Source organism: Ornithorhynchus anatinus, chromosome 17, assembly GCF_004115215.2.
Source record: "Ornithorhynchus anatinus isolate Pmale09 chromosome 17, mOrnAna1.pri.v4, whole genome shotgun sequence".
In the NCBI taxonomy this organism is placed as follows: Eukaryota; Metazoa; Chordata; class Mammalia; order Monotremata; family Ornithorhynchidae; genus Ornithorhynchus; species Ornithorhynchus anatinus.
In genome coordinates, this window is record NC_041744.1 from 27,806,706 (window position 1) to 27,829,115 (window position 22,410).

The 22,410-nt window shown below is 37.3% G+C and overlaps 1 protein-coding gene and 1 non-coding gene across 6 annotated transcripts in view; one reads left to right on the plus strand and one right to left on the minus strand.

Moving 5' to 3' along the window:
• CADM2 (cell adhesion molecule 2) overlaps window positions 1-22,410 on the plus strand; it is a 779,394-nt gene that overhangs the window by 141,433 nt on the left and 615,551 nt on the right. The window lies entirely within an intron of this gene.
• Window positions 17,108-17,245, minus strand: LOC114818080. Its single transcript, XR_003765901.1, has one exon. It is a non-coding gene; the product is annotated as a small nucleolar RNA SNORA7 (small nucleolar RNA).

Here is a 22,410-nt window from a genome sequence, read left to right on the forward strand (position 1 = left end):
AAAAGCAAGAACACAGCTTCTCTCACCATATTCTGTGGAACACTGGAGACTCATGCCCCCTCCTTTACCTTCTCTTTCCTCTCACCTTTGCATTACTTTTAGCCTTCAGAACTGAGAGATAAGTGCGTTCCTTCAGATGTTTTATTTTATTCATGGAATCTGAGTCATGTCCAGTATTCCTGAGGTAACACAGGTGGAGATAATTGTAATAATAAGTGTGCTATTGTTGAAGTACTTTGTGCCAGGCACTATACTGAGAACTGGAGTAGATAAAAGAAATCAGGCTAGACACAGTTCCTGTCCCATAGGAAGTTCACAGTCTAAGTAGGCGGAGAAGAGGTAATGAATCCCCATTTTACAGATGAAGAAACCAAGGTCCAGAAAAGTTTAGTGACTTGTCCAAGGTCTCATAAGAGGCAGGTGTTTGAGCGAGGATTAGAATCCAAATCTTCTGACTCCCAGGACAGTGATTCATTCAATTGTGATTCTTCCACTAGGCCATACTGCTTCACCAATTGTACCAACTCCACTCTCTGCTACCGGCTCTTGGCCCATAACTGCCATGTCCCCTTGTTAAGGCAGTACCTGGTGTTACACATTTGAAAGGAATGTTCTAGTAGACACAGAGAGTAGATGAGTCCAAGCAGCAGAACTGAACTGGCTACAGATGCACTAGTAAGCAGTGTAATCCCATCAGTGAATGTATCCATTTGTTGAAATATTTAGTGACTGTTTCATTTATGAGTAAAGGGTCAGTGCACTTTTCAAGTTGTAAAATTTGAATCTTTTGGAGGTCCACAGGAAAAGGGAAGAACACTCCCATGTGAGACTGGAGAAGATATCAGTGGTAGAGGGACTAGTGTTGGTCCCAACTTCGTTGTGGGCCTCTGGGAACCTGCATCCAGAGGAAGAAGCAAGTCTCTCATTATGGCACAGGAAGGCTATAGGAGATTGGGAGGTGGAAAAGGACAATAATATTGATGACTCAGAAGCTACTGGCACAGTGCATTATACCAAGCCCTTAAGAATGTGCTTTTGGTTTGGTGTGCCTTAACTGTTTCTGTATCTCGCTTTCCCTGTCTATCCCTTGTTATCCACTAATCTCGTTTTCTAAGAGACACAAGGCAAATGTAGAGAAATCAATCAGTCACATTTTTTTTTACCGCTTGCTTTGTGCAGAGCACTGTACTAAGCATTTGGGAGAGTACACTGTAACAGACTTGATGGATATATTCTCTGCCCACAAGGAGCTGAGAGTCTAGAAAGGGGATAGACAGTAAAATAAATTATTGATATGTACATAAGTGCTATGGGGCTGAGGGTGAAGCAGTTATCAAGTGTTTAAAGGGCACAAATCCAAGTTCAAGCTTGACAGAAGGGAGGGTGAATAGGGAAAGTGAGAACTTGGTTGGAGCATTGTGATTTTAATAAAACACTGAAGGTGGGTAGAGTGATTTTCTGTTGGGTATGGAGAGTTAGGGAGTTCCAGCGGTCATTAGTTAAATAGACAAGATCATGGCACAGTGAGCAGGTTGGCATTAAAGGACCAAAGGGAAAATGCTGGATTGTTGTTGCAAATTAGTGAAGTAAGAGGAGGTAGCTAGGTGATAGAGTGCTTTAAAGCCAATGGTAAGAGATTCTATCTGATTTGGAAGATAGATGGACAACCACTAGAGGTTCTTCTTGAGGAGTGCAGAAAAGTGGACTGTACTTTTAATTTAAGAAACATGATCCATGTAGCAGAATGAAGTATGGACTATAGTAAGGAGGGACAGGAGGCAGGGAGGTCAGCCAAGAGGCTGATGCCAGAGTCAAAACTGGATAGGATGAGCGCTGGGGAAAGTGTAGTAGCAGTTTGGATGAAGAGGAAAGGATGGATTTTAGTGATGTTGTGATGGTCGAGGTGACAGTCACATGCATTTAAATTAATTAGAAGACAATGATCTTTAATAATCTTCCCCTGCCGTTTTTTTGTCCCTTTTTGGAAAGAAAAAGCAGGAAAAAGAAAATAAACGTTTGAAGGCTAATAATGGGTAGAGTAAGGTGATGAATAGAGGCTGGAGAACAATCAGGTAAGAAGGAAGGAGTGTAGCAGAAAAAAAGAGCAGAGGAAAGTGAAACTTTTATTCTTGGTCAAATGTGGGTTGTCCTAGTGAAATAGACATGTTACTTTGGAGTGCCACTGTTCAATTTGCCCTCCCTGACTTGGTGCAGTGATTTTGCTGAATAGCTGTCAAAAAGAACTCCCCAAGCAGCCTATGCTAAATCTGTTGTACCCATGTGCTGATTGGCATAATGCAAATTAAGCTGACCCAACAGAAAATGAGAACATTTTACCCTTTTGCATTTTATTCATTCAATTCCATTTATTGGGGTGGGGGAGATGTGTGTGTTTGTGTGTGTGCGCGCGCGTGTGTGTGCATGCACTAGGCACTTGGGGGACTAGAATAGAAATAACAGATATCCCTTCTCTCAAGGAACTTATGATAATGAGAATTGTATGATCATCTGTTCACTTTTAATGTAACAAATCCTCATTCTTTTTGCCAACTAAATAAGGCCATTGGCATGGGTGGTATTGGAAGACCTCAGCCACATCTATGCAATATTAGGGACTGGGAGTATCTTGCAGGCTCTGTGATATATGTTGCCTCTTCATGGGATTGTATTAAAACAGATATGCCCTTCTAGCAACGTACTGGACCTTCTTCATACTCTAGATTTCTATTCTGAATATTCAAATTGAGATAGATTCCTTGGGTCTATTGAATTTAATTCGTGGGGACTGTACTTCTTGGGTATTGGAGGAGCACTTATATGGAGACAGTTTTTAAAATGGAACCTGTAAATGTTCCACAAAAAGTCTTAGAGGAATATCAAAATCCCCTCATTTACTAACTCCCCTGCTCTGCTTTTGCTATCACTGATAAACAGTTTGCTGTGAGGGTTTAATAATTTCCTGAAACTGAAGAGTTGATTGCTTAGGGGAAATTCAAATGTGGATTTTACCTTGAAGAGCCAAAAAGCATTGCTAAATGATGGATCAACTGTAATGGGATTAAAGATTTTTTTCCATCCTCTTTATATTAATTACCCATCCATAAAGAGAGAAACTAATCACCCTGTCCCTGACTAATGCTCTGTAGGCTTTTGATATCTGTTTGATGAAACCATCACAAAAGATAAAGCTGAAAGAAAATATTCTACTTTAGATACGCCGACGACACCAGAGTTGACAGGATTTGAGATTTTAAGGCAAAGTGAATATGAAAAGATGAAATTGTCACCCTGTCTGGAGAAGTAGGAACTTAGGTTAGCTCTGATGCTAAAACATATGTAATGTGTGTACTTTTGATACAAAAATACTGATTTCTTTTAATAACTCTAAACTTATAAAATCAAGGCTTCTTTATTCAAGGTTGAGTCATTTCCCATACCTGCTTAGTCATCTTCAACATGTCCTGATTGTCCATGCAAAACTTCCAGAGACTTGATACCTGAGTAGTCTAGAATTATATGAATGTGTTATTTTTCTCTTAGAACTTTTGTGTATTAAAATTATATTTCTGCCTCAGCATCTAGATTCTAAATGAGACCAAATCTATTCTTAGAGTCAATGTAATCTCACAAATCCAGGTTCTTTAGAAATAGTGTGCTGTATATTATAAGCCCATACTAATCTAATTTGATTTAACACAATCTAGTGATGTTGTAATTTTTTTCCCCACATACTAATGACAAATCTGATTTAACTGTGTAGGCAGCAAGCCTAATCGGGTGAGTTCAGGGGTTAGAAGTATATTACTGGCCTTTGAAAACTACCCAAATGAGATGACATTTTCCTTTGAGCTGGCAAATCATTTGCTTTTGTAAAATATCAGAAACTAGTAAATGCTGGATCCTCTTCCATGGAGCAGATGTGATTAAAACAAGTATGAGAAAAATGTGACTTAAGCTGGAGTACTTGCCCCTCTCTGAATTCAGTACACTTTAACTTTATTCTTCAGGAAATTATCCATTATTCTCTTGTTTATTGAAGGCAAAGGGAAATATATTTATACATATTTGCCTTTGAGGTTGCTGGTTACATGATGTGCACCATTTTTTATGAGGATACGCCAGTTTATAAATGTACTGTAGAGTCGATGTTAAGTAACTCAGAATTTAAAAAAAATATTGGATTCTGGACCTTGGGGAGAAATAATACCTTCAATGATGTGAAAAAAACTCGTGGTTTCTTTCTCTTGTTTAAACTTTGATTTTAAATTTTTAGGCAGTGTTCCAAAATTTTCAAACATTCTTTGCCCAAATATGGAAAGAGAAACATAATAGGAGTTCTATGCTTTTCCTATAAGCATCATTTTTATTTTTCAGTCTAATGTACTTCTTCAAATATACTAGACAGCGTAAAATCACGTTCAATTCACTTTGAAGAGTTGCTTCTCACTGAATGGTACTTAAGAGTGTACTACAAAGCAGCTTTGATTAACTAGTTTCTCTGCTCAAGATTTCTTGGGGGAGTGATGAATGCTGCCATAGATTTAGAAGTCTGGCAACCACATCTTTAGAAGCTCCAGAATGCATCCATGCTAAAAATGGGATGACTACTCTAGTCAACCTGAATTCTTCCACATACTTCTCCTTTAGTGTGAAGCTTCTTGTACTGTACAGTTATAACCCCTCTTTCCCCCCCCCCCCCCCCCCCGCACGTTGAAGGCTGGGGAAGGTGAGAGGGTACTATTTAACTCTTTCATATAATATCCTAAGGTTTCTCAAGGAAGCCTCCAGTACTTTTTATGGTATTTGCCAAGCACTTACTATGTGTCAAACACTGTTCTAAGCACTGAGGTAGATAAAAATTTATCAGGCTGGAAACAGTCCCTGTCTACTTGGGGCTCACAGTCTAAGTAGAAGGGAGTGGAATTTAATCCCCATCTTACAGTTGAAGAAACTGAGGCACAGAGAAGTTAAGTGACTTGTTCAAGGTCACACAATGCAATTGGCCGACCAGGGATTAGAACCCAGATCCTCTGACTCCCAGGCCCATGCTCTTTCCACTAGGCCACGCTGCTTACACTTGCATAGAAAGTAATGACTAAGGGCAGTAGGAGTTTAGTTTTTTTTTTCAATAAGGGCAAATGTAATTCAGTTTTGGCCTTAGATGTTTACTTGTAATAGTGCCAAATTTTACTTTTCTTTGTAATGATCTTTTCATCTTATCATACTCTGATATGACTGCTAAAAGAAGAACACTAAGAATAGATATGCAGTTTCACAGAGACATACCTTCCTGATAACTCTTATTTCTTCCTATCTTCACCTTTATTCTCAAATGGCTAATGTTTCTAGCTTTTTTGGGGGGGTATGATATTTGTTAAGCACTTATTATGTCTCTAGCATTATTCTAAGCACTGGAGTGGATACAAGTTAATCAGGTCAGACACAGTTCCTGTCCTATGTGAGACTCACAGTCTGTTTAGAAGGGAGAACAGAACAAAAGAACAAAATGAATGCCCATTTTGCAGTTGAAGAAAATGACACTCAGAGAAGTGAAGAGACACTGGCAAGATTACAAAGCAGGCAAATGGTGGAGCCTGGATTAGAATTCAAGTCCTCTGGCTCCCAGGCCCATGTTCTATCCCCTAGGTCATCCTGCTTCTCATATTTGTGTAGAACAATTTAAAATTCTAATAAAAGGACACAAAATTGACTAGCAGCATGGATTAGAACCCAGGTCCTATGACTCCCAGGTCCATGCTCTTCCCACTAGGTCATCCTGCTTCTCATATTTGTGTAGAACAATTTAAAATTCTAATAAAAGGAAAGAAAATTGACTTAAATACTAATTCATCACTATCTCTTTCAAAAGTCTTCATTATCTATCTTCTTTTTATTTCTTATGGACTCTACTGTGTCAAAATATTCCTTGACCTCTCACCTTTTTTCAACCCTAGGGACCTTTCTTCGTGAAACACTAATCTTGGGTTTTCCTGGCTCAGTTGTGTGCTGCTGATTTTAGGGAACTCATCTGCTTTTGACTTCAACTACTTCTATGCTGCTGACTCCCAAATATTCTCTAGCCCTAATCTCTCACTCCCGCTGCAGTCTCACATTTCTTTTTGCCTCCAAGATACCTTCATATAGACATCGGAAAGACACCTCAAGCTCAGTGAATCCAAAATTAAACTTATCTCTTCCAAACTCTCTCTGTAAAGTAACAGCCCAACACTACCACCATCCCATCTCTCAAACTCATAACCATACCATATCCTTTGAACACTTAAATCCATTCTGTCACCAAATTCTAAAGGATACATTTCCTCTATCCTTCAGCCATCTTAACACTGATGCATATATTTTATTTTCATTTTGTCTTTTATTTCTTTCCCCCCCTGCCTTTACATATTTTATATCTAATTTTTGCGATGGTTGTTAGAATGTAAGCTTCATGAGGGCAGTTTAAAAACATTTTCTTTTATTTTTCCACAAATTCCTCGACAATGGTCTGCATGTAGTAACCTTTAAATAAATGTCCATGTGTAAACATGCAAGGTTCTCATGGGCAAGGATAGTGTCAGTAAGCTCTGTTGTACTTTCCTAGAGGGCACTGCCCAGAGAAAACATTCAGTAAATACCACTGATTGATTGTGATAATGATGATGGTGCTGGTCATTAGAAGGCATTAGAACAAATGGTTGAATAAAAATTCCTTATAGTCAATGATTAGTAATCAGATACCTAGTTTTCAGTTGACACTACATTTATAAATAGAAATGGGTAGTTGATCTTTGCCCCTTTCTTCCAAACTACTAACATTTGTTGGAAGTAAGAGGGCTTCTTTAACTTGATGCTGTTATTTCTCCACCTAGATATCAAATTGCTTTGTTTTTATTTTTAGTAACTCCAAGTTAGGGTTTATTTTTCTTTTTCATAGAATGTATACCAAAGTCAATTCAATTTTTTTCTTTATATAAATAGGACTCTTAAAAGTATGCTCTATATGATTGCAATTTGTACAAGATGGAATATATATCTTTTCCAGATGATATAAACAAAATTGATACATTCAAATTAATATTTAGTTTTTCAGAGATTGTATCAGTGATGCTTGTTGAAGATGAAAGCATTAGAAGTTAAAAAATCTGTCAAGTTTGGTTATGCATCTGAGCTGTACTTACTGAGCCATGAACACATTTTTATTATTTTCTGTGGGGAAAAAATACCCTCTCACATAAAAATGAGTATTGCATGTGATTCTTAAAGCCAACTAAGATAAAAATAGGAGGTGTTTGTGCAGTATGCTCATATTTTCATCTGAAATTGCAGTACTGAATTGTCATCCATCATAGCTATAGGACAACATTTTCTAAATGTATTTAAATATTTCACAGAAATCAAGCAGTGTGTTTTATTTCAATTTATTAAGTGTGGCTGAATGCAAGAATGTTGTGAGGGAACAAAATATAAAAATTCTAAATATAAAAATGATTGAAACCCTTTTGGGGAAAAAAGAAAAAAAAACGCTGTTTCAAGATCCGATCCTTACATACCTGGATGCAAACCAGAATCCATGCTAATACATGGGGGAAAAAACAGTCACAGTTGAGGTATGTGTACAGCACTTATTATGCACTAAGTACTGGGGTAGATACTGGATAATCAGATCCAACACAGCCCCTGTCTTATACGGAGAAGCAGTATGGCTTAGTGGAAAGGGCATGGGCTTGGGAGTTAGAGGACATGAGTTCTAAATCTGGCCCCGCCACTTGTCTGCTGTGTGACCTTGGACAAGCCACTTAACGTCTCTGTGCCTCAGTTGCCTCATCTGGAAAATGGGGATTTAGACTGTGAGCCTCATGTGGGAAAACCTGATTACCTCGTATATATCCCAATGCTTAGAACAGTGCCTGGCCCATAATAAGCGCTTAACAAATGCTAGTATTATATGGGGCCAACAGTGTAAAGGAGAACAAGTATTTAAGCCACAATTTACGGATGAAGAAAATCACTGCCCAGGCTCAAATAGCAGTCAAATAGTGGAGCTGGGATTAGAACCCAAGTCTTCTGACTTTGTCTTGTGCCCTTTCCAATAGGCCACACTGCTTCTCATGAATGAGCTGTGATCCACCTTCCAATTATTTGGAAGAGCAGGCTGTCACAAAAACCATCATTGTCTTCTTTGTCAATATCATTTATAAGTATCTACTATGAGTTAGGAACTTAGGGAATTCACAGGAGAAGAAAAAGGCAAGGTCACTACCCTCCAAGTTCCCCCCTCGCCCCAGTAGCACAGAGAATGAATCGCTCTTCTCCCTGTGTGGGTCAAGCAGCGATGCTTGACTTTTCCCTATTCACAAATCAATGCATGATGGTATGAGTTATGATTCTAGACACTCTGGAAGAGGTGTAAAAATAGAATTCTCCCAAGAAGCATCTTAACTTTTTGGTCAGAGATCTTAGTCCCATATAAAATCTTAGTTTCATTAACATCTCTACTTGCTTGACTAGCGGGCTTTTGTGTGCGATACAAGATGGAATTTCCAAATGTCCTCCAATGATAACCCCAATGGGAGTCATTCAGCATATATAATTAAGTCAGTGGCTTGGCAAGGCTTGGACAGCAGCCGGAAAGGATCTATTTGAGAAAAGGCTTGGGAGTTAAATTTCAAATACAAGGACTGTAGTGTCCCAAGCCACAGATTGCACTCAAGATCCCAGAACAGGAAAAACATAATAATATGACGCTGATACCTGTGATTACCAGCCCCCTCCCCAAATAAATTTTGTATTTCTACCAGTTTAGAATTGATCAATATGCTTTTTGGATGCCTTTTCTAGGAATATAAATCTCAGAAATGCCTGGGTTATGGCAACTTTCTTCACTCTGATTCCATTCTTAAATCCCACCCCAGCTCTGCCTCATCCTCTCCTGCTGCACCTAGATCATAAATAGCTGGCAACAGCCTTGGTATGAAATGCCCTCCATTAATCATGTTCAAGCTGGGAGGTGAGATTTAGCTGCCTCCCTCGGCTTCTTTCCCTCTCTCTCTATCTTCTCTCCCCGTTTCCCCCAAAAAAGGCTTTTAAACTTGGTCCCTCTGACAAATTTAATAATATCAAGTATACTCCATGCAAAATTCAGGCTTCACACAGTTTTCTGATCCAAAATTATTCTATAGAAGTCACTTGCGCTGTGCATTTTATGCTGGTAAATGTGGGTCTCTAAGAATTGTCTGCATTACAGTGACTATACCAGAGAAAGCCCCTTTGCATCTGCCAAGAGGTAGAATTTCACATGTGCTAGGTGGCATTCCTTGTCATCACTATCTCAGTTGATTCTGGAGTCCCCCAAAGAATTTCTAACTGTGATATTTATAGGAGTTTGGAGATATTCTACTCAATCCAATTGACAAGATTGTTTAGAATCAAGTAATTGATATTCAAAAGATTGTTGGTGCCAAAAAAAACCTTGCTTCTCTTTGCTGTGCCTTTGGAATGGGATTCTTGAGCCAAATATGTACTTTTTTTAAAGCTCTCTTTGCTGGAATAAGATCAGATTTCCTATTTGTGTTTTTTTGGGGAAATATTGGTTTACATTCATTTGTAATATTACTATGTCATTTAGCAAATGCACAACTTAGTGATTTATATGAGCTGACCTCTTTAGCCTGAAAGATCTAAGGCAAATTGCAATTGGCGGTTTGGTAAAGGAATCTAAATTATTTGCTTTCATGAATTATCTGAAAATTGAAGTGTAACTGATGCTCACAATAAAAGGAATTTGTAGTCCAACATATTTTTCATAGAAATGTAGTAAACCACAATAATTTATGAGACTTGAATATAAATTTCTGAATAGCTGAAATTTCACTTTAGAAATTAAAATATCCTTTAGGTATTGTCTGTATTTTGATAGTCTGAAATATATTGGAAAATTAGAATTTATGTTGGTCCTTTCAAGTTAATATTTAAAATCAATTAGAATGTAAGAGCGCAGGCTTGGGAGTCAGAGGTCATGGATTCAAATACCGGCTTGGCCACTTGTCAGCTGTGTAACTGTGGGCAAGTCACTTAACTTCTCTGTGCCTCAGTTACCTCATCTGTAAAATGGGGATTAAGACTGTGAACCTCACGAGGGACAACCTGATTACCCTCTATCTACCCCGGTGCTTAGAACAGTTCTCTGCACATAGTAAGCGCTTAACAAATACCAACATTATTATTATTATTACATGCCTAAGTAATTTTTATATGGTATTAATCTTTCAATTAAATGTTAAATTTATTTTTAAAACATAGAGATTCTCTTTTGATATTATCGAACTTTAATATCACTCAATAGAGTTTCATAATGAGAACCTGTGTAACTTAAGTAATGATGAAAAATATATGGGAAGTAATTAACTGGGTTCTTGGGATGTGAATAACTATAATTTCAAAGAACACAAATGCGTATTTGCTAAGAACCAGCATTTGGTGTAGCTTTAATATGGTGAGGGTAAAGATGGGATTCAAGGCCATACAAACTTTGTCAGAAATTTGATATTGTGATTTTTAACTGAAGCCTTAAGAATATATATTTCAAGGTTTCATCTACAAAACAGTAGATAGATGTTAAAAACAGTAATTGAATCTATTTCTTGGTTCTATTTCAGACAGCCATAGTTAAAAACACTGAGGATTTTTTAGACATTTTGAAGTCCCATGGTGCACTGGGGGGATATCCTTTATTTATCTTACCTTATCCTGAAGTTTACTTCTCTTTCCACAACAATTAAAAAGGCTGCAACATTTTTGGTAAATTAACTTGGCAATATTAGCACTGCAATATAAGCAATTCTGAAACTAATACTCTCAAAAGGACATTGCTTTACTTTGTGGTACAAAACTGAAGTGTAGGTTATTGGCAGAACTTAGAAAAACATGTGTGGCTGTTAAATATAAAAAATATGAACATTTGGGACAAGGACTGTGTCTGATCTAAATATCTTGTATCTACCCCAGCTATTGGCATATAGTAAACACTTATCAAATATCATATTATTACTGTATAATTTTACCTCTGAATATATCAATTTTAAATTAGATATTACACCAACACTTGTATTTCGTTCAGTGATATGGAGTCCTGAAATAGGCAGGTAGTTTTTCCTCGTAACAGATAAACCTACTTGAGTGTCAATCAAAATAACCTATTTTGAAGGAGAATTTTAATCTCAGGATTCCAGTTGGTTATCTGCCTTATTCTAAGCAAGGAAATCTCTTGATTTTATTTCTTCATAAATTTTCATCTTTAAACAAAGAACAAGTGAAGATGAGGGTACTGAAGCTTGCATTTATAAGCACACTGATATTGAATATATACATATATGCAAAATAATACACAAGTCTCCTGGTGTCTAAAGTTACATCCTGGAGATAATTTGAAGGTGCATTAACACTTTAAGTTCCCTACTGGAAGTGCATTGCTACATATTGATTAGACTGTAAGCCCGTCAAACGGCAGGGACTGTCTCTGTCTGTTGCCGACTTGTTCATCCCAAGCGCTTAGTACAGTGCTCTGCACATAGTAAGCGCTCAATAAATACTATTGAATGAATATTGTGCATCACCTGTTTTTTAAAAAAAAGTTATTGGTTCATATTTTTAAAGAAATTGGGATATTATTTTAATCTTTTGTATCCAGGAACATCATCCTATCGATTCTTTACCCCAGTACTGTATGCTGGAGGGATTTACTTACTGGCATTTGGCAGGTTTTCTTGGATAAGGACAAGTGGGCATAGTTCTATAACTCAAAGATCAGGAACCCTTACAGGGTTACTGCTTATAAAGAAAAATAAAAGTAACATTTCTTTTAACCTGATGCCTCCGTGTCCTTATCTTTAGAACAATCATATTTGGCTTCACTCCTTGCTTCACCTTTGCTATATGGCCTTAAGTGTACTGATATCACTGTATAACCATTTCTCTAGGCAAACCATGTAGCGAAAAGATTCTGTAAATCCGCAAAACTTTGACAAATTCAAGAAAAAAGAAAGCACAAATATTCAGCTATTTCCAGCATTCTCAAATGATATGAGACCCTGGTGGAAGTAGGCTTTTTCCCTTTGTGGTTTGCCCTTCCATTTTCCTGGCCTTCTGTGGTAATAGCCAAGTCAACAGTGAGAGTAGTTGCACTAGTGGATTAACTTTTCCTTTTCGTTAGACTGTGCTGAATTAAAGGCAGTCTTTGGTGAGACCTATATGTCTTTGAGACATCCAAAAGACCCTATTGAAGGTTAACAAGATAATTATAGGGAATGAAAGGAGAAATGACATTTTCCAGGAGGTAAAGGGACTGACTTCTAACCATTTTGCACCACAGTAAGGTGTGGGGCTGAATTGAGCCCACCCCTTGAGTTGTCATGGTAGAGGTGGAGAGAGATCTCTTGCTCTTCCTTCTTCTCTCCTGACCCTGATTGAGTGCCAAGGTTTTTCATCTCATTCTGTAGAGCTGGCTCCATGCGGGTAAATGCCAATTTAGCTGATAGGAAAGTAGGCCAGGGAAATGGGAGTCAGTGATCTACTGGGGAATTTTCTGATGTAATAGTATTTTGTCATTTTAAAAACTCTCTTTGAATTTACTTTTTCCCTTTGTATTTCCCAGTCAAGTGTTATTTGTTACCAGATGTTGGTAATCAGAGTTTTATAGTTTTTAGTGAGTACTCAGGCAAGAATTTTCTTTCAGATTTTGGGCAGAGTCCACATTTCTTTAATCTCTTTGGATTGCCTGGTTTGTGAAATGGTGGTGGTGGTTTTGATTCTAGGTATAATAGTGAAGTTCCTCATATCTTTCTACATCTTATTCTAGAGATAGTGTTTTTCATAATGGTGGCATTTTTCTTACGATGTATTGAATATGTATCCTAATTAATAATCTTATATTCATTTGAATCACTCATCTTTATTAATCTATATTTCATTTTGGAAAGCATTACTTTATTGCCAGACTTCCATGTTTCTGAGATTTTAAGAACATTCTAAGTTTCGTAGATTGCTTTTTTCTCCTTCTCTTCCTTTTCTCTCCTCTCACCTATCCTCCTTATGGAGAGTTTCCTAGTCAGAAATGTGTATAACTAAACTATGATGTGATTTTAGGGACAAGTAATGATATGCTTTGTAGGTGAAGATTTTTGGACCAGGCAGTCTTGGAAAAAGTAGTAAGATAGTGCAATGAGAGTGTTCAACAAACTAATGTACATCAAGAGCTGAAGAAGCTAACAGGGGAATGTGCCCTCTTCTTGGCTGTCATTCTCAACTAGAAGAACACAGTGATGATTATTTCTTACACACTTTAAAAAGTTTTAATTTCCCTTGATGAAGTGGGATTTATTGTTCTCATAAGAAGTTTTCTTATTAAAGTCAGTGAGATCAGTAACTGCACAAATTAATCAAGTACATAGGTACTCCCTAGTGTTCTTTTAACCTGATCTTTAAAAAAAAAAAAGCTATTTTAAAACACAAATACATATGCTGTTATTACATGATGCAATTGAATTCTTCAAATATGATTATGAAGAATTCCAAGTTGCTCCATTACATATTGTGAGGCAATAAAAATTGACTTTTGTTTAAGGTGGAAATTAATCCACCCTCTAATAATCTTTAAGGAATTCATTAATTACTATGTGCAGGCACTGGAGTATAAATAAAATAATCAGATTAGACACAGCCCCTAGTCCACATCAGGCCCACAATTTTTGAGTGAGTGAGACCAGGTACTTTATTCCCATTTAACAGATGGTGCAACTGGGACACAGAGAAGTTAAATAATTTGTCCATGATTATACAGCAAGCAAATTGCAGAGCTGGAGTTATAAGCAAGGTTTCCAGACTTCCAGTTGCATGTTCTTTTCTCTAAACTATCCAGACTGTAGACAGTAGAACATAGAAAATAACCTTGAACAAATGTTGCCAAGTTTTTAAATTCTCTCTCGTTGTGTATTGGTTGCAGAGATTGTAGGATATTGTATGGAAAAATTATGTATATAGGAACATAGTTCTTGTTATTAATTCAATCATATTTATTAAATGCTTACTGTGTGCAGAGCACTGTACTAATGACTTGGAAAGTACAATTCAGGAACAAATAGGGATAATCCCTGCTCACAACGGTCTCACAGTCTAGAAGGATGCATTTCAGCAGTCCTGCCCTTGGCAGTACTCACATCTTCAGTGGCAGTCATATGAATAGTAAGATTATTTGTGGTAAGTATATCTTAAAGGAGCAGAATTGTTCCTTCAAAATGACAGTTTACCGATGAAACAAGCAGATTAAACATTTTTAGTTTTTAAAACACAAGCTTTCAAAGCAAAAATGTTCAATTCCTCTTTCCAGAAGCTTTAACCTCCCTGGAAGAGTAAACCACAATTTGCATAATGACCCACACAACAGAGAACAGCTAACATTGTGTTTAATATCCACAGCAGTGAAATATTTGACTAAGGCTAAAACACAGTGTGTAGGTGAGAATGGAAAATGTCAACGTTATTATACATTCTCTTACCCTTTCAAAAATAGATGACCATGTGCTGGGTATGATACAGTTTCTGTGTTCATGTACATATCTGTGAAAAACAAATACTTTAAAAGCAAAATACTGGATGAAATCTAGATAATATTTAGACATTAATACATTACTTGACATAAGAAAAATGTAATGGTTGATTTCATATGGAACATTGGAAGCAAGCTGCTTTTCCTCTCTTTTTAGAAGTTAATGAAATTGTCTTGCCCAAAATATCTCAATTGTTATTTTTCCTTAGGAAAAAAACCTTAAATCTAAGACTGAGAGTTATGTGCATGACATTTTTTTTTTAATGCTGAGTTCCAGTGTACCCAGAAGGGGGTTTGCTTATGATTAATGATTTACAATACTTGAATATTCAGGTTGGGAAATGTGCTCCAGCCTTTTAATTGCCAAACTTTTTCTACCTCCAGCTTGCTTTATGACAGCTTGATTTCACTTTAAGCATGTTATTAATGAAAGTGGATTAAAATTAATGTCAAAAACTAGGAAGTGGCTTCATTTAAGGCATTGATAAATAAGAGCAAACTCAATTTTTTAAATCCCCACAAATGCTAATCAATCATATCCTTCTCTAGTGGTTTGTTTTACCCATTTCACATGTGGTGCCCAGAGATGGAAGCTATGATTGTGTAAATGTATTATGTATTTTTCTTCCACTTTTGAGAGCATGTGTGCATATTTTCATAACTCAGAATGCAACAGAGTATAATAAAATATCCTTGGCTGCTACTTTCCTGTTGATTTGTAATATGAATAGAATAGTTATATTAACACAATTTCTATAAACAAAGGCTATCAGGAGAAAGTATGTTTGTCATTAATCTATTCTGTGATAATTCTAATTACCTATTTAATTCAAGTCTTAAGTTGAATCCCTTTTATTCCACATTGGTAAGCAGAGTTTTTTCAAGTGTGCTTTCAGCCAAATAAGTCTTTGAAGATCATGCCTCACATATTTGCTACTGGTTTATTTCCCTTACTTGCTTCATTAATCACATTTTTAAATTTAGTAATGGAATAACTACCTTGTGTAATTGCGTATTCAGCTGGCAACTTTTGAAATACGTTGTGTTAATTTCAGTAGATGGTAAAGTCCATTTTCTTCCTCAAAAGTTTGAACTTGAAAACTGATATCTAACCATAACTGTAGAGCTCCCAACAGAGCTCTGCACAGAGTAAGCATTCAACGAATACCATTGATTGATGCATAATGAAGACTCTGGGATATAAATTTTTCCAACAATTTCTCCACTAGATATCGTTCAGTATCCTGAAGGATATGCTCCTCCTAAATACATACATGCTTTACCATTTCTCTTTGACTCTTTTGACCTCAAAACACACAGTTTGAGCCCCAAGTCTCTTGGCTAACTCCCTATCTGATGATCATATTCATTCATTCATTCAATATATTTATTGAGTGCCTACTATGTGCAGAACACTGTACTAACCACTTGGAATGTACAATTTGGCAACAGATACAGTCCCTGCCCATTGACAGGCTTACCGTCTAATCAGGGGAGACAGACAAAAACAATAACAATAAATAGAATGAAGGGGATGTACATCTCATTTACAAAATAAATAGGGTAATAAAATATATACAAATGAGCAGAATATGTACAAATGAGCGGATGAGCACAGTGCTGAGGGAAGGGGAAGGGAGAGGGGGAGGAGCAGAGGGAAAGGGGGGGAAAAAGGGGCTTAGCTGAGGGGAGGTGTGGGGGCAGAGAGGCAGCAGAGAGAAAAGGGGATGCTCAGTCTGGGAAGGCCTCTTGGAGGAGGTGAGCTCTCAGTAGGACTTTGAAGAGGGGAAGAGAATTAGGTTGGCAGAGGTGAGGGGGGAGGGCATTCCAGGACAGCGGAAGGACATGGGGCCAGGAGTCGACAGCAGGATAGGCGAGAACGGGGGACGGTGAGGAGGTGGGCGGTAGAGGACTGGAGCCTACGGGGTGGGCAGACCCTATGGGCTGGGCATTAGAAAGAGAGAAGGGAGGAGAGGTAGGAGGGGGCAAGGTGATAGAGAGCCTTGAAGCCTAGAGTGAGAAGTTTTCGTTTTGTGCAGAGGTTGATAGGCAACCACTGGAGATTTTTAAGAAGGGGAGTGACATGCCCAGAGCATTTCTGCAGCATTTCATATCCACAGTGTCTATCATAGAAGTATGAAAAAGAAAAACAAATGAAGCAAATAAGGTGAAAGGGAAAATCATTTATTAAGAGCTAGGAACTAGAAGATAATAAAGGATTTCAAAAAGCTTCATTTAAACTGTTGTACAACTTAGGTTTACCCTTTCTATTTATTGTTGCTGTTGTCTTTATGCTGTTGAGTCGTGTCCAACTCATAGCGACATCATGGACACATCTCTCCCACAACACCCCACCTCTACCTGCAGTCGTTCTGGTGGTGTTTACATAGAGTTCTCCAGGTAAAAATACGGAAGCAGTTTACTGTTGCTTCCTTCTGTGCAGTAAACCTGCATCACCACTCTTGACTCTCTCCCATTGCCACTGCTGCCAAGCACAGATGAGTTTTGACTTGTCACAGATTGCCTTCCACTTCCTAGCCACTGCCAAAGCTAGGAATGAAATGGATATGCCTCTGCTTGACTCTCCCTCCCATAGTCGAGACTGATAGAGTACTGGAAACTCTCCAGATGTGATCCCGAGAGGTATTCCATTTATTAGCAGTCTCATTTCTGGCAGTCTCATTTTGCTTTCATTGTGGCCCTTTTTTTTCAGGCTATAGGTTTCTTGGTCCCCCCACTAATGTGCTTTGCTGAGAAAACCTGAGTTGAGTTATGCCATTTGACATATTTCTCATAATATATTTAGTCCTATAAAAATTTTTAACAACTCTGATTTGAAGATGAGTACACCATGAAGCAAAACAAATTGGTAGACTTAACTAGTTATGGGTTTCAGTGGGGAAAAGAATTGTTGCTGCCCTACTCAACTAGACTATCCTCAGATAGCTAGAATGCTCACTGAAATGACAGTCCAGAATTATGCTGACAGGGTGACTTGGGAAAAGCATGCAATGGGGTTGAGGAATGTGCCAGCTTTATAATAACTAGGTATACATAAATAATTACAGTATGTGACAGTTTTAATGACAACTGAGCCATGGGATGAATCAAATCAGCATATTGAAATAAAGTTGGGAGTATTGAGTTGAGAAATGACAGAAGTAAAGAGAAAACATGGGAGCAAAAGACAGTCATCCTGTCTAAATATGGCTAATATTAAATGCAGGTGATTATAGCATTTGAAATTAAAATTAAAAATAAACTGTGATTCAGTTACTTTAAAATTGCCAAGGTCTCTCAGCTGCACATTTCACCAGGTGCTGTTGCAGTTGTAACAACAAGCATATCCAGTGATTTAAAAATAGCATTCATGGATGTCACCCGATGTCACTCTACATAAGAAATGCTATTCCCAATCAGAGAAGATTCTTTCGTACATTTAGCTCTAGTGTCTTTCAGGTTTCTGTTGCTGGTCCAAATAGTATTGATTGCCTGGAGGCTTCAATGGGAACGAGTACTTTTTGTGAAAGAAGTTTGTGGGTGACTTTTAAAATTTAAATCAGATTTAAGAAAGGCAAAGATAATTTTTCACATACCTCTTTATTCTCTCAACTCCATAATATCAGTTCTTCAGACACATCACTCACTCTTACCAAGCACTTCAGAATTTTATCCAACTTAGTGTGTTACTCCAATTTTTGGTATATAAAAAATGGGGATAAGATATTTCATATTACTTGACAGTTGTCTCTGAGAATTGTAAATTGCAAGTAAGGGAATAGAAAATTAGGAATCCATGGGCCCACACTGTTCAGTTTTCAGTCTTACATAGGCTGAGTTTCTCTGGCAAAATCAGAGTAGGGCATGAAACAAGTTGCTGCCCACTGTATTTCACATATCATTAGTTTCAAATTCAACTAAGTTCACTTAAATTAGAATGGAGTTCCAAAGAGTGCTATTGGAAATGTAGCTGTACAGTTCCAAATGCCTTAAATTGATCTTTGGTTTTGATTTCCTAATTTTCCCAAAAAGTGACAGAGGGAAAATACAAGTGTAAGGTTCCAAATTGTCATTATTTTTGTTTTTTTTGGTGAACCCCCTACAAAGGTTAGTTTTGTCAAGTATTCCAGTGCAGCAGAGGTCTCATCTGGAGGGTATCTGAAGTAAGTATTTGGAGCTCACCACAATAATCCAATTAGAATTTTAAACTCAAACTTTATTGGGGGAAAAAATGGGAATCCAAGTAAGCACCTGAAATTACTATTTCTACCAATAAAAATAATAATTGTAGCATTCATTGTGCGCTTTATGTCAAGTACTGTACCAAACACAGGAAATCAGGTTAGACACAGACCCTGTCCCTCATGGGGCTCTCAATGTAGAAGGAGAATGTTTAATCCCCATTTTACAGATGAGAAAACTGAGGCACAGTGTCTTGTCTTAGTTCTTGCAACAGGTCAGTGTCAGAAGTGGAGCTAAAATCCAGATCCTTTTACTCTCAGACCTAGGTTCTTTCCATTAGGCTATGCTGCTTTCCTTAAAAATAAATTGTTAGAAAAGTGAGATAAAAGGATGGCAGATTATGACTTATCCTCTGAGCTTCATGTTTGAAACACTGAAAAATTGTACTAAATATTTATGCAATTTGCACGTTTAGTCAAATCTCTCTTTACAAGACTCCATTACATAGTACATATTTATGCATTGTAATTAGTATGCAAAAATTGTACATCTTTAATATGTTTCCATTAAAAGAAAGAGCTTTCATGCAGTAATTTACTTCTGTCATGCTTTTGATGGTTTGATAATTACAATTATTTTTGCTATATTTATAATTTGCACAGTTGAAAGAAACACTAGGTTTGTGAAAAGACAACATAAATTAGTTCACTGCAAGGGAGATTATGCAAAATGAAAATACATTTTATTGTAATTTAAAAATTCATAAATATTTTTATAATTACAGTTAGATTATTCATGAAAGACCTTGAGGAACAAAATTACTGGGTTTAAGTGTAAATAAACTTTCATATCCATTTTAGAAACATATCTTCAGACTTGGTTTATAGTATGTCCAAATAAAATTAACGTATTTTAAACAAATTTTAATGAGAAAAAACAGCAAGCACACTATGGGTCCTAGAGCGTTAATTTTATGTTTCCTATCAATATTCATTTGTCGTTAGCTTCTTGAGTTTCTTCCCTTAAATTTGGTCGTCGTCATCTAGAGGAGGAAGTTGAATGCACTGACGGGATGAGCTTTCTTTGAGAGAGTATGAAGTGAAAAGAACACAAAGCCTAGAAGGGAGTTCTATGAAATTTCCAGGTAAAGGGCAAGGATACAGCTCCAGAATAAGGTGTGATACAAAGAGACTAGTTTAACTACTGAGCACTTTGACCGTTTAGGCACATGACCCCTAATCCCTTCTTCTCTTGTCCTAGGGCTTCCATTACTATGCAAATATCAGTCAGTGGTATTTATTGTTGCTTACTATGTGCAGAGCACTGTATTAGATGCTTGGGAGAATACAGGGTGACCATGTGAGTTGGTAGACATATTTCCTGTCCACAGTGAGTTTAAAGCCTAGAAAGGGAGCCCAACACTGTCCAGAGCACCAGGATAGAAACAAGGTGACCTGCTATCTGAGTAGGAGGGAAGATGGTCATTTCATTCCCACCTTCCAGATATGTAAAGATATCTGGACAATACTGTGGGGAAGTAGAGGGCAGTCAGAGAGGTTCATTTCTCCTCTGACCTTTGTGGTACATATTATTTAGCTATGCAGTGCAGTGTAGTATACTAAAACAAATAGTATGCTAAATCCTTTTCATTTGGAAGATAACTCAAAGTAGGTTTAATAACCTCTTTAACAAAATGCATATTATTGTAAAAGTAATATTTGTAAAAACAGGGACTTAAATACATGAGGTTTAACACAAATTCGTAATACAGCTCAAATGAAATGCTCAACTGTGTTGGGCCTCCTACTGAATTATCAATAATTGCATATGGTCCTTTTGCCACTTCAAAAACCATGGTACATAATAAGTGTATATTATTTTTATGTAGTGAGTCATGTATCTTTTTTCAGCATATATTTTCAAGGGAGGTGATAACAGTTCCTAAACTTAAAAGCAACTGCTTTTTCCTGTTAAGCCTTTGTGAAAGGAAATTGTAGTCATTAGTCAAAAAAGAGAATAAAATTGGTTATGTACTACATAGTGGTCTTGATGTTTTTGAAAGGATCCTTATTACCTGCATGGTATCAAAAAAGCTGCTGTTCTATAACTTCTTTGTCTACACTAAACTATATTTCATTTTTTAAAATACACACTTGTCCCCGAAAGACCATAGTGCCTATGACAATTTTACAACCTAAGATTAGTATTGTAGTTCACACACCAATACTCTCCAGTCAAACACATGCATAGATGTTATAGTCCAGTTAAATATTGCATGGAGTTTCTGAGTAAATATTTATATATGTTAGTATTAGCTTCAAATGACAGCAATCACAGTGTAGTTGCAAAGAGGAACATTCTTTTCTTTCCTTTATGTCAATGTAAAAATGGTTAAAAAAGAAAATCATTGACTGAAGGGCAGCAAACAAATAAGAAGAAGCAACATAGTTGTCTGCATGGCTGGGTCAGTTTCTACTGCATTTTCTTTTCATATGTGCACAGGGCACACTTAAAGACCAGTTGAAAGTATTTCCAGGTTTCAACTGTGCTTTAATTATGGCAATAATCTGATTTTTTCAGCAACTATTAGGACTTGTATCAAATTCTATTAACTCAATTTACTATTAAAACTGTGAAAAGCATTAGGTTGTGGTCATACAGATAAAAGTAAATTTTAACCATCACATTACATTCATTTTATATGCCTCCTAATTGACCTAAAACCCACCTGATCTGATTGTGAACTGCTGCTGAAGCTACTGATGGGTCTTTACTCATACCTGTACCCTTTTTAAGTCTTCCTGCTTTTAATTTGGGTGATAAATTTGGTTCTGGTTGGCAAAACCTGAAATGCTTACTCGAATCGGAATGCCTGGATCAGGCTCTGAAACAACTCATGGTGCGTGACTTCCCAGTCCAGTCCCTTCTAATGGTAGGTTGGTTTATCTGGTGCAGATTTAATAGGAAGCAAAGATTCCTCTGGGAAGACTTCATTTCTAAAGTAGGTCAAGCCCATATGAACACAGATTCCACCTTCTCCTTCAAAGGAGATGCTGGCAGTGGAGAGCAGAGTGACTGCTGGGCCCTTGGTAGCAGGTATAGCCCTAGGCCAACCTCAGACGGGTGGAGTGGAATGAAGTCCATGTGGCAACAGGAACCTTGGGCTGTTGGGATGATTGAAGGGAGGCATAAGCATATTTTCCCTAAAGAAGAACTATGATTGTGGAAGGAGAGGAGAACTTAAGCGCAGGTCCCACTAGACAGAGAGTGAGGCGAGGGCCTGGGGATTGGAGGAGGTTTGCCATTAGAAAAAGGTATGTTTGCAAGCCCAAGGTGCTGAGATGCGACATACCTTCAGCTGGATAGCTAATGGACTGTATTGATTTTTCTGGATGGAATACATTCTAAATTTACTGCTTCTAGATATTGCCTCAACAAAGAAATAATTGGGCTGCAAGGGACTTTCAAAGGTCACCTAGACTAGTTTGTCTTAATGTAGTCTCATTTAGGTTAACTGAAAGTGAACCTATTTTGGTGCTTGTTGGCTTTGTTCTGAATAAAAAGAGAAAATAAATACTGTTTCCAGGGCTCCACTAATTAAGAACCTCCTGTGAAATGCTGTCTCATAT